Source organism: Colias eurytheme, chromosome 12 (assembly GCF_061535395.1).
Source record: "Colias eurytheme isolate Ceu_HAF_F1 chromosome 12, ilColEury1 Martin Lab GWU primary, whole genome shotgun sequence".
NCBI lineage: Eukaryota > Metazoa > Arthropoda > Insecta > Lepidoptera > Pieridae > Colias > Colias eurytheme.
In genome coordinates this window covers 4,926,968-4,940,284 of record NC_142991.1, presented here as the reverse complement: position 1 = coordinate 4,940,284, position 13,317 = coordinate 4,926,968, and the positions used below count along the sequence as shown (strand labels likewise).

The following is a 13,317-nucleotide window of genomic DNA, read 5'->3' as shown; positions in this document are numbered from 1 at the left end:
ACTCCAATTTAGATATGACTCCTGATGACTCTTAATTGAATCGTCTATATCAAATTTATAATACACAGTTATTAAAACAATCTATCTATTGCTATATTCTTTACAGACATTTAATATAATCTCCATACACTCCACTTTAAAAAAAATAGTACATAGGAAATAGATATTTCTACTCGGGCACTCTATTCTTCTGCGGACTCGGATCAGTGTAATAGCAGTGCAATTTTTTTCGGTCATGTTTTTGGTTGTTACGTACGACTGTCGAGTACAGCTCAATCATTGAGCAATGCCAACCGTCTCGTCTCACGAGCCGACAAAACGCGTCATCGCTTACTATTACAATTATAGGTGCGCATACATAAACGTGTCGGTAGCAGCAATCGAGCTTTATTTACATGTGTGCCACCTCATATGTACACATATGCTACACTCACTATCGTCTAGCGCGACGCACACTCGCCGACTCATCGTATCATCACACCTTCCAATTGAGCACACCAATGCAACTAGACAGACTGTGTACGTGTACGCGTGCTCATTGTACGCCGGCGCTTGGGTGTGTGCGGCGACATCGGGGCAGCCGGTGCACCGTCGCCCGCCCGTTCTCCCCGCTACGCGACTGCGAACACCGCGGCGCGTCCGCGTCATTGAACAACAAGACTCGCTCGATGGCAGCCGTATTACTGCCAATATGAAAAAAAGAGTTCATAGCAACTCTACAAAATTCGCGATAGTGGAATTTATATGTTATCTTTGTTTTATAAATTATTTATTTTTATAGTGTTAATACATTAAAAACTATATTTTATTTATTAGTGAATGATAGTTAATTATTGTAAAAGCGCTTTACGGGTGTTGTAATCTCCGTGTATTGCCCTGTGATTGTTTTGTTTAAAATATTCTAAGCTTTACCAAGCCAAGTTATAATGTGTGTGGCAGTGTTGTAACCAGAAAGCTCGTTTAACCATGATAGTGTAATCGATTCGTTTACAAGTGACTCTATCTGCGTGTCATCGAAGAGGAAACAAGCACAACTCTGTCGTCTGTAAAAACATACATCATTGTGGACAACACTGACTCAAATAGTAAGTTAAAACATACATTGATCTATGATATAAACAAGGAATGTTCAATATTTTAATCACAATAGTGTCTCTACTCTCTATTCACCTCGATAACTCTACATAAACATTATCTTTTCTCATAAAGCTTTCGAATTACTGAGGTTAACATAGTAAATATGTTAAAAGAAAGAGGATGATAGCACGTATATAAAACGAATCGAGAAAAGAATATTGCTTGCACTGGAAACGAGTGAGGCCCGAGTCGTAGTCGGACGGCCGCGAGACGGCGGGAGCGTGCCAAGTGATAAGAGCCGCGCCGATAGCGACGTCACGCCCAGACGTTGTTTGTGTGAATTTAAATAAATTTTCATGACAGACAGTTCCGTAATCACCTCTTGCGATATTCGTGACATGCCAACTCGATAATATCTGCTCTGGCAAATATATCGCCCTTATTAATTTGTAACAATGTAATTCCAAATTTCTAAATTTATTTAATTATACAAAGATACATAAAATTATCATTAATTTAAGAATATTAAACTTTAACAGCTCAACCCACAGGTTTATTTGAATTTTCTAAGATACATACATAAAATAATTTTCATTTCACAATTAATTGTAGCAAGAGAGACTCTACATTCTGGAGTACGAAATAATATTATGAGTATTAAGTAGGTACCTATACGATAAGCTTGATGTGATAAGCTTGAACTGATGGAAATTGTAAATTGGCCATAATAATTAAGTAGAGATAGGGATAGTAGGTGTGAAATTTCATCTTTGGTAATAATTAATATAATTAATACCTACCTTCCTGCACTAACAGGAAATATTATTTTGTTTACGTTTACAAAGAATGTTCAAATCTATAAAGTAAATGAACAAGCGTAAACATTTCCTATTTAAAATCATGTTTATTTATCACAAAGTTCTTATAATGTGTAATTACATGTGCCTTTCGAGTTATAATAATTATAAAATATAAGGAATAAAATATAAGGAATAAAATATAAAATAACAATATTTAATATTATCTGTTCTTATATTGGGACAATGAATGGTACCATAATGGTATAATAATGTAATGGTAATGGTTTACTTAACTAATACTTACAAATATTTTTATTTTTAAAATTATCTTACACGCAAATAAAACTTATCGCTAGGCTTTATAGTCATTGTAACTTATAGCATATTATGATACTTACCTAATAACTTACTAACAAATAAAAAAACATTTATTTATTAGTAAGTTACTTCAAATGAAACAAAAATACGCAATTACACGTTATAAATCGTCCTAAACTTTCATATCTTATCTTTGGAAGGTATGCACGTAAGCATATTATGTAAATGTTTTTCCACATGAGTACATATCACCCAAACATTATCAGTCGACAGATGCACTTTTTACTATATTTTCCTTGTTTTAGATAATTTAATCTAAGTTTTTACAAAGCTGGTAGCGCAGAGCTCTATCTGCATTGATATTGAGTACTTATCGCCTTTGATATAGTATCGTTCAAGCAATATTGATGTATTAGTATAATGATGCATCCATGTCCAATGTTACCCTGTACTATGGTAGTGTTTCGTAAGATTGTCGAGGACCACATAAGTGAGAGCAGTGTGTTGTGATTTACAGATGCTCTCGGTTCAAGTACCGGGGTGCGCGGGAATGGAGCGGCTGGGCGCGCCGGGGGGACCGCGCCTACGGCACGAACACAGGCATCATCATTCCTCATTGTAAGTAACACATAATATCCATCTACTAGCACTTGAACCTTCTACACCATATGAACGCAAAACGGGCAATGTAGAGCAAAAGGGTATGATTATAATCCTCAGTGTGAATCTTCAGCATAACACGTTAATAATTAATCAACATAGGTATCTGTATATAGAAGTTCTTTAAGTTACAAATAAACTCAAAATATATCTTACTCGTGCACGTTTGAATGTTTACAAAGTATTGATCAATACGTACACCTTTAATCTTGTCTAAGAGTAAAGAATTCCCATATTTAAAATAATGCTCATAATCACCTCCTTAAGATCGATCCTCTCGATCATCATCCCCTAGTAACAAAAGTGAGCAACCGCTTAAAACCCTTTTTGAGTGACATTGTCTAGTACCATTTGTACCCTTTCTGAAATGCGAAGAAAAGGTCGCAATAGTATTTGGTTGCCCTGCAGTGATTTTAGTTTAGACGTTCGTATTATGATTCAAATAACAAAGGATATAAAAATGTGTATGAAAATAGAATCAAATACTAACACTTATCGTTATATAGAGATATAGGTATAGTTACATTTAAATATTAATTATTATATACCTAGCTTTAGAGATATGACAACATAAATTAGTGATTAAGTACCGTATACATAATCTGAGGTCAGACGTGCCATTAAAATATATTTTATCAGAAGCGAATTTATTGTTCCAGAAAACTAAGTAGACAAAACACTAATAAAAAAGAACACAATCACAATATTATCTTTTAATTCTTGAAACATACGAATACAAAATAAACGACTATTTAAAATTGTATGAAATTAATATAAATTGAATCATAATACATTATCTACATAGGTATGCAGAAATTTTATAAATTAACAAAATAGAATATAGAACTTATAGATATAACTACGTTTACGTAATAGAGTTACGTGTTTTAATTTCGATTATTTATTATGTGTATTTTAAATACTTTTTATATATGTAATATTCGTTAAATTCTTGAAATGTATATAATTCTTAATAATACGGATAAAAATAAAATATGAATTAGAATATAAAATTATGTATAATATACTTACTGTGATAAGCATAAGACATGTATTAATAGTAGACTTTATGCCTTTTTGCAATAACTGCTTAATAACTGAAATAAATAAATCTGTTATCTGAATAAACATAAATAATTCATCGATTACGTGACTAAATTGCATTTACATCGAAATATAAAATTAAGAAATATAGTTCAGAAATTTCAAAACAAAACAATTACAACCGTACCTAATCTTCTAAATATTGAGTAATCCGGATTTAAAACATCTCTATCATTCCAATCCGACAATAATGTGTTATAGGTACATATATGCATAATTTTTGTTGCCTATTTTACATTAAAACAAATAAATTACGTCCAAAATATACACAGCAGATGTAATGCTATTATAAATCTTGAGCTATATTATTTCACATTTGCAAGTAGTCGACATACTGTTTGTTTTAAATAACCATCATTATAAATGTATGACGTACGTATATTAAATTCTCATTTCGTATACGTATATATGCGTATTACCCGGTACATTTTATAATATTTTACTTGAAAATTATATCGAAGCTTAAGCTGATCTTTTTATAATTTAAATACTTGTTCAAATTCCAGATCTTTTTGGACATTTTTGACTACATGTATGTTTTAAAGTTTTGATAAATATAAATAATTTGGAAAATCCAAAAGTGCACGCCTCATAATTTTTTTTTAATAAATATTTATTACTTAATTATTATTTTTGTTTATTTAATAACAATTAAACCACATCGAATCAGACCCTGAAAAATGAAAGGGTTCTATTCCTGAGCATACTCAAGCGTAAGAGAAAAAAAAAGACTCGATTAGTAAAGTATTTCGGTCGCTATCGTGTTAACAAGAAAAAGGATCCGCACATACAGACACACGGACGTCCAAGACAGAACTTTTTTAAACTGTTTTTTAACTAGTTTAAATAACAAAAATGACATCAAAAATATCATGAACGTTAAAAATAGTGTTTTTTCTTAATATGGGTGTGTATGTATTATCTTACAAGTGCAATGTATGATACATAAAGACATTTTAAGTTTGAAAAATCAGATGTTTTGCGCGAAGTGACAGTAGTACCCACCTCAACGCTTCGCTTATGAGGCGTGCAATAAAAACGGATCCGTTTTAATGGTATATCGCAATATTTTGTGGAATAGACAACCATTTGGTTAATAGACAACCAGCAACATTATCGTAGTTCGTACTTTTATAATTTTTATTTTACAAAATGTATTGTGTTGTATTATGTTATATTGTATAAAAATGGTTTGGTACAAAATGTAAGTAGATAACATGAGGCGTCACAGATAAGATACACAGCTGTGTGATATTACTTAGTCTGCCCAGACAGAGCCTGATTTTCCAAATCGGTATTTAAAAAAATAATATATTCGAACAAATCTGCTATACTCCAATTTCTAATACTCTGTATGGAATAAAACAACACTTATCATCTACAATTAAGTAGTATTTTTTATAGGCTCCACTTTCTTTCGTTTGGCTTAAATTAAATCTCTAGATATTCAGTTATAATCCTTTTAACCCGTTTTAAGTAACGTTATAATTAATTAATAACCGTTATAATTAATTTGAAAAAGGTAAATTTTTGTACATTTTCCTCGTAATATATTGATGCCCTTTGTTATCTTTTCGAATGATTATATTTACAACTTACCTTGATAAAAGTAATTCTCGTTGTCTTCATTGATAATCTTGTGCTAATATATATCATTAAGCTTAATAAATTATATATTAATATCAAACAAATCTAGACATCGCCCTATCTCATTCCTCGTTTCATTCGTGTAAATTAAAATTCAATATAGTCTGAATAAAAGTCAATATAGTCAGGGTAGACTATATTGATAATATTTTACTTAGTTTATATAAAACATAACTACCACTACTATATTTTACACTATAACATAATATATAAACTAATTTATTTCATACTGTTTTATAAATATGTATGTCGAAGTTAACAGTTTTATATAATCCTATAACCTGCAGGCAATCTGCTAAAATAATGTTCTCGAGTATTTATTTTTAATATCTCACAATTTGCGTAGTTTTAGTTGTCTTATAGCTCTTATAATCATGTCCACACTATCATAGTTTTAATGCAACTTGTGCTCTTTTCAGGGAATGGGAGAAACAACAAAGGCTGCAGGCGATGGTTGGCCGTCTGCAAGAGATGGTCGAGCAGGAGACGCGCGCGCGGTCGGCAGCAGCGGCGGAGAGGCTCGGCCTGCCGCCCAGCATACAGCTGCCGGACGGCGAGTACGGCCAGGACGCGCACCTGCAATTACGAGTCCCTTATCAGGTCAGTAAGTATTGCACTTCCGATCAATTATGCACGCACCTGCACTTTACATGTCTGGTTGTATGTGTTGCGAATGTATTTTCGATGTTGGACCATTTGTGAAAATATAAACATTTCGTATGTTAACCGTTATTACATATATATATTAGATAACCAAAGGTATACCTTACCTACTTATATAGATCTGAGGCTAAACCTGGGTTGTTACTTGGTATCAGTTAGTAAATCTATATCAACAATTAATAGACTCATTAAAAGTATATGTTTCATAATATATAGATTACCAAATCCTAGTTCGATATTTGTCGTGTAGTGTAATGTCTTAGTGTCAATCTCTACCTATTGATTGATTATACATATTTATAAAATGAATAATTATTTCGTGAGATGTGACTAACTATGTTTCAGTACCAAAAATGTTAAATTCTTAGTTGGATACCAAAAATGTCTCATAGTACAAACGGTAAACAATTAAATGAGTGCGCAGGATTCTTATCCTCGAATTGACATTCATCTAGAGGCTAGATAAATATTTATCACTACATAGTATAAAACAAAGTCGCTTTCCCTGTCCCTATGTCCCTATGTCCCTATGTCCCTTTGTACGCTTAAATCTTTGAAACTACGCAACGGATTTTGATGCGGTTTTTTTTAATAGATAGAGTGATTCAAGAGGAAGGTTTATATGTATAATAAGATCCATTAAGTAGTGGAGAAGTACTGTTATTTTTGAGGTTTCTAATGTGATGTCGTAAAAAATTACATTTATTCCGCTTACATTGCAAACGCAGGCTGAACCCTACGAGTTTTATCAAAATAATGTACTAAGTATTATACACATTGAAAAGGTCTACAGAAAAGTCCGGGATGGTCTCTCTCTCTCTCAGTCTATCTCTTATGGATAACCCACAATAACTTTTTTTTGTCATTTACTTTTTACGACAAATAATGGCTAATTTTCGAAGCGATTTTAACCAATACAGCATTAATCCTTAAGCAATTAAATACCATGGATACATTGTTCATTTAATATAGATCTATATGGCCCTTTACACCGCATGATTTAAGTGAATATTTTCGAAGATATTACAGATTTAAAAATTGCGGGACGTAGCGTTTGCGGCCGCCCGGCTATGTGTGCGTCCACACTGAATGCGCGGTGGCGGCGGCCTAGGCGGGCGCGACGAGCGGGCGCTCGCGGTGGCCACACCGACGCGCGAGCTCAAGTAGCGGTTCGACGTTTTTCGGGTGTTGCAAACTTTGGACGATTTGCTATTTTTACTGGACAGTCCGATTTTGAGATGAGATCATTATAGAAGTTGTACACGAAATAAATAAAACAGAGAAATAACGGGTGAATCTTATATGAAGAATTGAGATTATACCCTACAAAATTACTGTGGTGTATATAATATGTGTTTTAGATTGAATCGCACTTATAAATAAAGAAGTTTCACTTCAACAATTAAGTATTTACCGCTATTTTACGAAAAACAATAAAGGATATAATATAAGAAGTCGAGCGACAAGACCGAACTGGTTTGATACCCCCGCCGTCCGCGCATTGGGTCGCTTGCTGACTAGGCCCGTAGTGTGGCCAGAACGCGCGGATAGGAGAGTTTGAAAACTACGCGCGCTGGCTCGCTCATTGCCGTCGCACTAGGCTTCCGCCATAGTCATTTCAATGTGGACACAAAGGCGCGTTTCATACGTTTGATATTTCGCGCCCGCCGTCGCAACCGCGCTAGGCTCGCAGTGTGGACCTGCACTAAGTATTTTATACCCGTGCGAATTGCGATGCCGGAGCGGGCCGCTATATTTTTATACCTATACAACGTTCACAATTTTTCTGTAGTGTATTTAGTATCAGCATTGCACCCGTGCGAAGCCGGGGCGGGTCGCTAGTTATTTATATTCAGTGAAATATTATGGTGATGTTTAAAGTCAAATTTCTCCTTCCAGCAAGCCGAGCTGACGAGAAGCAGCTTTCAACCTCCGCCGAACAAATGCGTAAGCGACGTGCCCGAATGGGCAGGCGCGGTGGACGCGCCGAGCGCGCGACGCGGCGGCGCGGGCGGGGGCGCGGGCGGGGGCGCAAGCGGGGGCGCGGGCGCGGCGGGCGCGGGCGGCAAGAAGGACGGGCTGCTGCAGAAGGCGACGCGGTGGTGGGTGCGCATGGGCGCGCGGCCGCCGCCCGCCTTCCTGCCGGCCGCCGCACCGCCGCCCTGCGTGATGGTGCCGCGCCGCGCCGCGCCCTCGCCGCCGCCCGACGCGTGACGTCGCCGCGCCTCCGCATCTCTCTACCATATCACGCTTACATTCCATTATCGGGACGATCAGACTCGCCGGTGTGCCCGCGCGTCCCGGAGTATTATAGACTTGATAATTTATTTATTTGGGACTCGAGCCCCGAGCGGGCCGCGGAGCGCGAACTCGAACGCGTACTTTGTGATATGTGCGACGGGGTCGTCTTGTGACAGTGAGCCGTTCGGCGAGTGAGATACGGCGGCCCGGCGTGGCGGCCGACCGCCGGAAGAAGAGTAACTAGTCTTGATACTTTAATCGGTTTAGAAATAGGAATAATTGTTTCTATTGAAATTTTATGAAACGAGACGAGGTTTCACTGCCCGCTATTTGTGTTATAGGTGTGTATGGCATTGCATAGAGTGTGCGTCCGTGTTCCTCGCACTGTCTTTGAGTTTTGTAAAAACGAAGACTGAAATAAAATAAAAAGTATAACACTTTAAAATCTACATTGAAATATGTTATGTCTTAGCTAAAATTAATTCAAATAGAAACAATTAAAATTATAATATTTAATGAATCTTTCGAATGTAACCTTTGATGATATTGTATATTATGAAAAAGGTCAGTCAACAGTAAGCTAAACGTGTCTTGCAATGTACAGTTTCATATATAAGTAACCTACTTTAAAGTTAATTTCTATCCAACAGCTACAAATCTGTGTTTAAACAACTTTTATATTTATTTATAATTTATAATGATGTATAAAATTAAAATGCATATCAGTACAGTAGCGGCAAGGAATATTAATTTACAAAGCATAGTGACTATTTTATTGTAAATATTGTGTCTAATTTAATACTAGAGTAAAAATGACCAACCGCCAAATTATGACGGTCATTTCAATTGAGTGTTTGCTACATTCCATATTTATGTTGAATTATTTCGATACGTACTGTACTTGCTTTTGTTTATCTGTCCTAATCATGCTCACATACATAATATACTCAGACATGCCACCCTTTGCCACCGAACAACTACAACATTATTATACTGACAATAATAACTGATAGTGAGTAATGTTATCAATGCAGATAAAACGCATTAGAGGATAGTCAAAGTCATTGTTTAAATGATATTGGTTGAATTAGTTTTAAATTAAGAGTGTATTTATTATGAGATGTTTTATTCTAAGACTGGTATTTCTCACCCTGCTTGCTTGTTCGAATGTGTTAATATTCTATGTATGATAAATGCATATTGGTGCTAATGCTTTTCCATAGCAATAGTGAAATGTATAAACGTTAAGAACAAAATGTAAGCACTAGACAATCTTATATGTATCCATTTTGTGCTATGTCCCAATATTAACTAATGAAGAGAGTAGGTATGTCTGCAGAAATGTAATAAATATTGTTTTTTTTAATTTTATTTTTATATAAAAGTACGTTTCTTTCATTTTTAATTACATTGTTATTCTACCTCTTCATTGGTAAAGTGTGAGTTTGTGAATAAACTTAAAGACCAGAAAAATATTGTATTCTAAACTGGCATGTATTGCAAAAAAAAGCAAGATGCTAAATTACTTCTTTAAGTTATTCACTAAATTTTGTACACCTACTCCTACAATTCTTAGAAAGATAAGGTAGTACAAAACGAAAATGTAGTAAGTTGTAACATCAAAATTTTTATTTATCTAAACAAATTTTCATTAATATATATAACTAATTTAAAATCGGTCTATAATTTATAAGAGTTATTTATTATTGCAATCTTTTAGTTTTACTTTGTACTCTAAAGACATACCTATGTTTACGCCGTCAATGATTTACTCAAATGTACCATTGTATAAGTACCTACTGCTGTCTGTGAGTGTACTAGTACTACTGTTCAAATATTTATGGATTGAATGATTTACATGTTACGATAAAACAACAATCCATTGGAACTCAAGTTGATGACGGTTACAATTTGTTAATTTGCTATTTGTTAAATGAATTATATAAAATGTCAATTTAGAATAATTATACAAATATAAATTGTGTTCCGATAATTATAAGTAAAGGATTACTATTTTGCCTTTGGGTCTTAAGAATTTGTGCTTTCTTGAGCCTTTATGCCTAACATTTACACTTAGCAATTTTCGCGTATAATAACATATTTTATTATCAGCTGCGAAGAAAGCCTAAATTATGCATGCAACAAGTTCTTATGGCCCAAAAAGTCCAAATTAAATTTGTTTGAAAGCTTATTGTAACTGACATTAATGAATCTTTGGGCGTGTCTTCATAATATTGTAGATACCTATTTTCATAGTCATAATTTTTAAGACGTGGTAGAAAAGCAATCCTTGTACAAATGCTATGATAAAAATATAAAAGTTGTTTAAAATAGTTTCACAGAATAGTTATTTAATCTAGATAACGAACAATATTCCATTTGTCATATAAATAAGTGAAAGCAGAAGCAAATTATTAATAATAAAAAAATGCATTAAATTATGACCTACCAGTAATTAATATGGAATTTCATTTGAATCCTCCTTTTCATATTTCTTGGTATAAACATGATGAAACCTCATTATATACTAAAAGAAGCTATTTAGTAGCTTCTTTTCTGCTTATTTAGTAGAGATACCCACGGACCCGGGTAAGGAGCCGTGGGTTATGCCGGAATCTTACTAAAATCGTGTTCCGTCAAGCCACTTTAAGACGCTGCGCCGCGGCGCGGGTATTACCTAGTTGGAATTCTTCCGCGACCCTCTCGGCGGTAGCCCGTCACTATAGAGAAAGCTTTAGAACGGCAAGTTGGTTTGCAAGTTCTACCCTCCATTGTGGCATAAACGGAACTGGATGAGATTGTCCTCCTCTACCCACATGCTACTATAGCGCCACCCTAATTTAACAGTTAAAGGTCACTGTTTTTAAACAGTTAACGGTATGCAAAGACTACTATGTATAATACGGTATGTCCTAGGTATGGAAAGTATAGCTGGTGTAGCCGTTGCTCATGTCATCAAATTGAAATCACTAACTTATAATAAATGATCAACAAATATCTAAAATTATGGTCAATATTATTTGGTAACGAAATCGATTTAAAAACCTCAATGCGAGCTAAGGCGGACACTCCGGTCTCAAATGCATGTAGGTTTGGAAACTCTATACATATGCAAGCACTTAATCTAATTATAATAAATAGATTTATTAAAGCATTATTGCGTGTTCATAGTCTAAACAAAATATAATATAGTAACTTAGTTTCATATTTGCTAATAGAACTATATCTATATAGGTACCTATTTCTAATTCTACCCCACTTCTAAAGTACAAAAGTGTGCGGAAATAAACCCATTTACGCAAAATCGGCAGATCGACTCTAGGCTCACCTTATCTAAATAACATATTGGGGGCTTCTATACGTATACGTAAAGAAACCTTGAGCCAGGTAATTTTAAAACGGAAGCAATAATGAACGGAAAATTAATTTCGCGGATCTAGTTCTTCTGTTTTGTGCCCTCTTTAAAGTTAAGTTTTAATCAGTCATCTAGTATAGTCTCCACCTTGGAAAGATTCAGTCATGCAACCGCACTGAAAATCACAAATTAAAATTATTGTTGGTAAAAAATATAACATTGCCTATTTCAACACGCTTTTATTATTACCTGTTAACCTACTTTTTTATTACCTGTTTATGTGCTAGGAGTATAATTATTTATCCTTCTCTTTTAAACTTGGTTTAGACCACTAAGATCCATTATAAATGGAAGAATTTAATTCAAATTTCAAACTAAACACGCGGTGCGGCGGTTAAGTTGTTTTTTTGTTTTTTTTTTTTTTCGTTTACTGGCAACAGCATGAAGGAACAGTATTGCCGATTTAGTGCTCTCGGCAGTGCTTATTTTCATGTATTAGTGCTCAAAATTCAATTTTAGAGCGTAGTGCCCATAGAAATCTAAATAACAAGACACATAGAAGTGCTATAATGTCATAATTCGTATGAAAACCGCTGTCGCCAAAATCAACACATTTAAACCGATAGCTAAACAATACACACAAGTAAACTATGCCTTTTATTGGACAACTTGATTTTAGTGAAAACTAACTTAAATATTAAATTAAGCTTTTTAATATGTATCCTAACGCACGAATTTACGGTTTATTTTAGAATAACATCCCTAAGTATATGAGACGTTTTGTTTCTTTTTGCTCCAATAAGGTTGAAACTGTGTCATTCATTGTTATTTCGATTACTATGGTGACACTCGTAATACTTGTAAATATTCTATAATTTTAAGGAAAAACGGCATTATTTCTAAAAAAAAATATTTACCGATGAAATATTATTCCTTTATTAGTATAATTACAACTTGTGGAAGAATTTCCGCAATGGGAAATGCGAAACACACCATGTTTACACACATACGTCTCCATAGCAACTGAACTGTGACGAACACACTGGTGATGTGAAAGTCACCTGAGTGGCGACAAGGTCACGCGCGCTTACGACTTCTAGTGTCTTGTTATTTAGATTTCTATGGTAGTGCCCAATCTAGTGCTTTATAAGAACGTAATGCTAAATAAAACAACGAAATCTATTGGGTCTGCCCAAGGTCTGCCCTTGCTTAATTCGTTGTTATATAATATTCGGACGGGCCTAGAAGCAATGAATAAATATTGCTTCAAATATGAAATTCCAAAGGAAGTTAAACATATCGTTTCAAGTCAATTTCAAGTTCAAGTCGTTACAAGTCGATTTCAATGAAAATAAAATATTATTTTTTTTATAAAAAGGTTTAAAGTAAAATAGTTTTTTTAACGTTTAGCGCCCTCTATGACTGAAAATCGTTGGCTGAAAATACACAAAC

General features: G+C 34.4%; 1 pseudogene across 1 annotated transcript; it reads left to right on the top strand.

Annotated features, from left to right (window-relative positions):
• Positions 1-486: 486 nt before the first annotated feature.
• Positions 487-10,969, top strand: LOC149903967 (uncharacterized; annotated as a pseudogene). Its single transcript, XR_016457316.1, has 4 exons — positions 487-1,085; positions 2,696-2,813; positions 6,026-6,210; positions 8,169-10,969. The product of XR_016457316.1 is annotated as an uncharacterized LOC149903967 (transcript).
• The last annotated feature ends 2,348 nt before the right edge of the window (positions 10,970-13,317 follow it).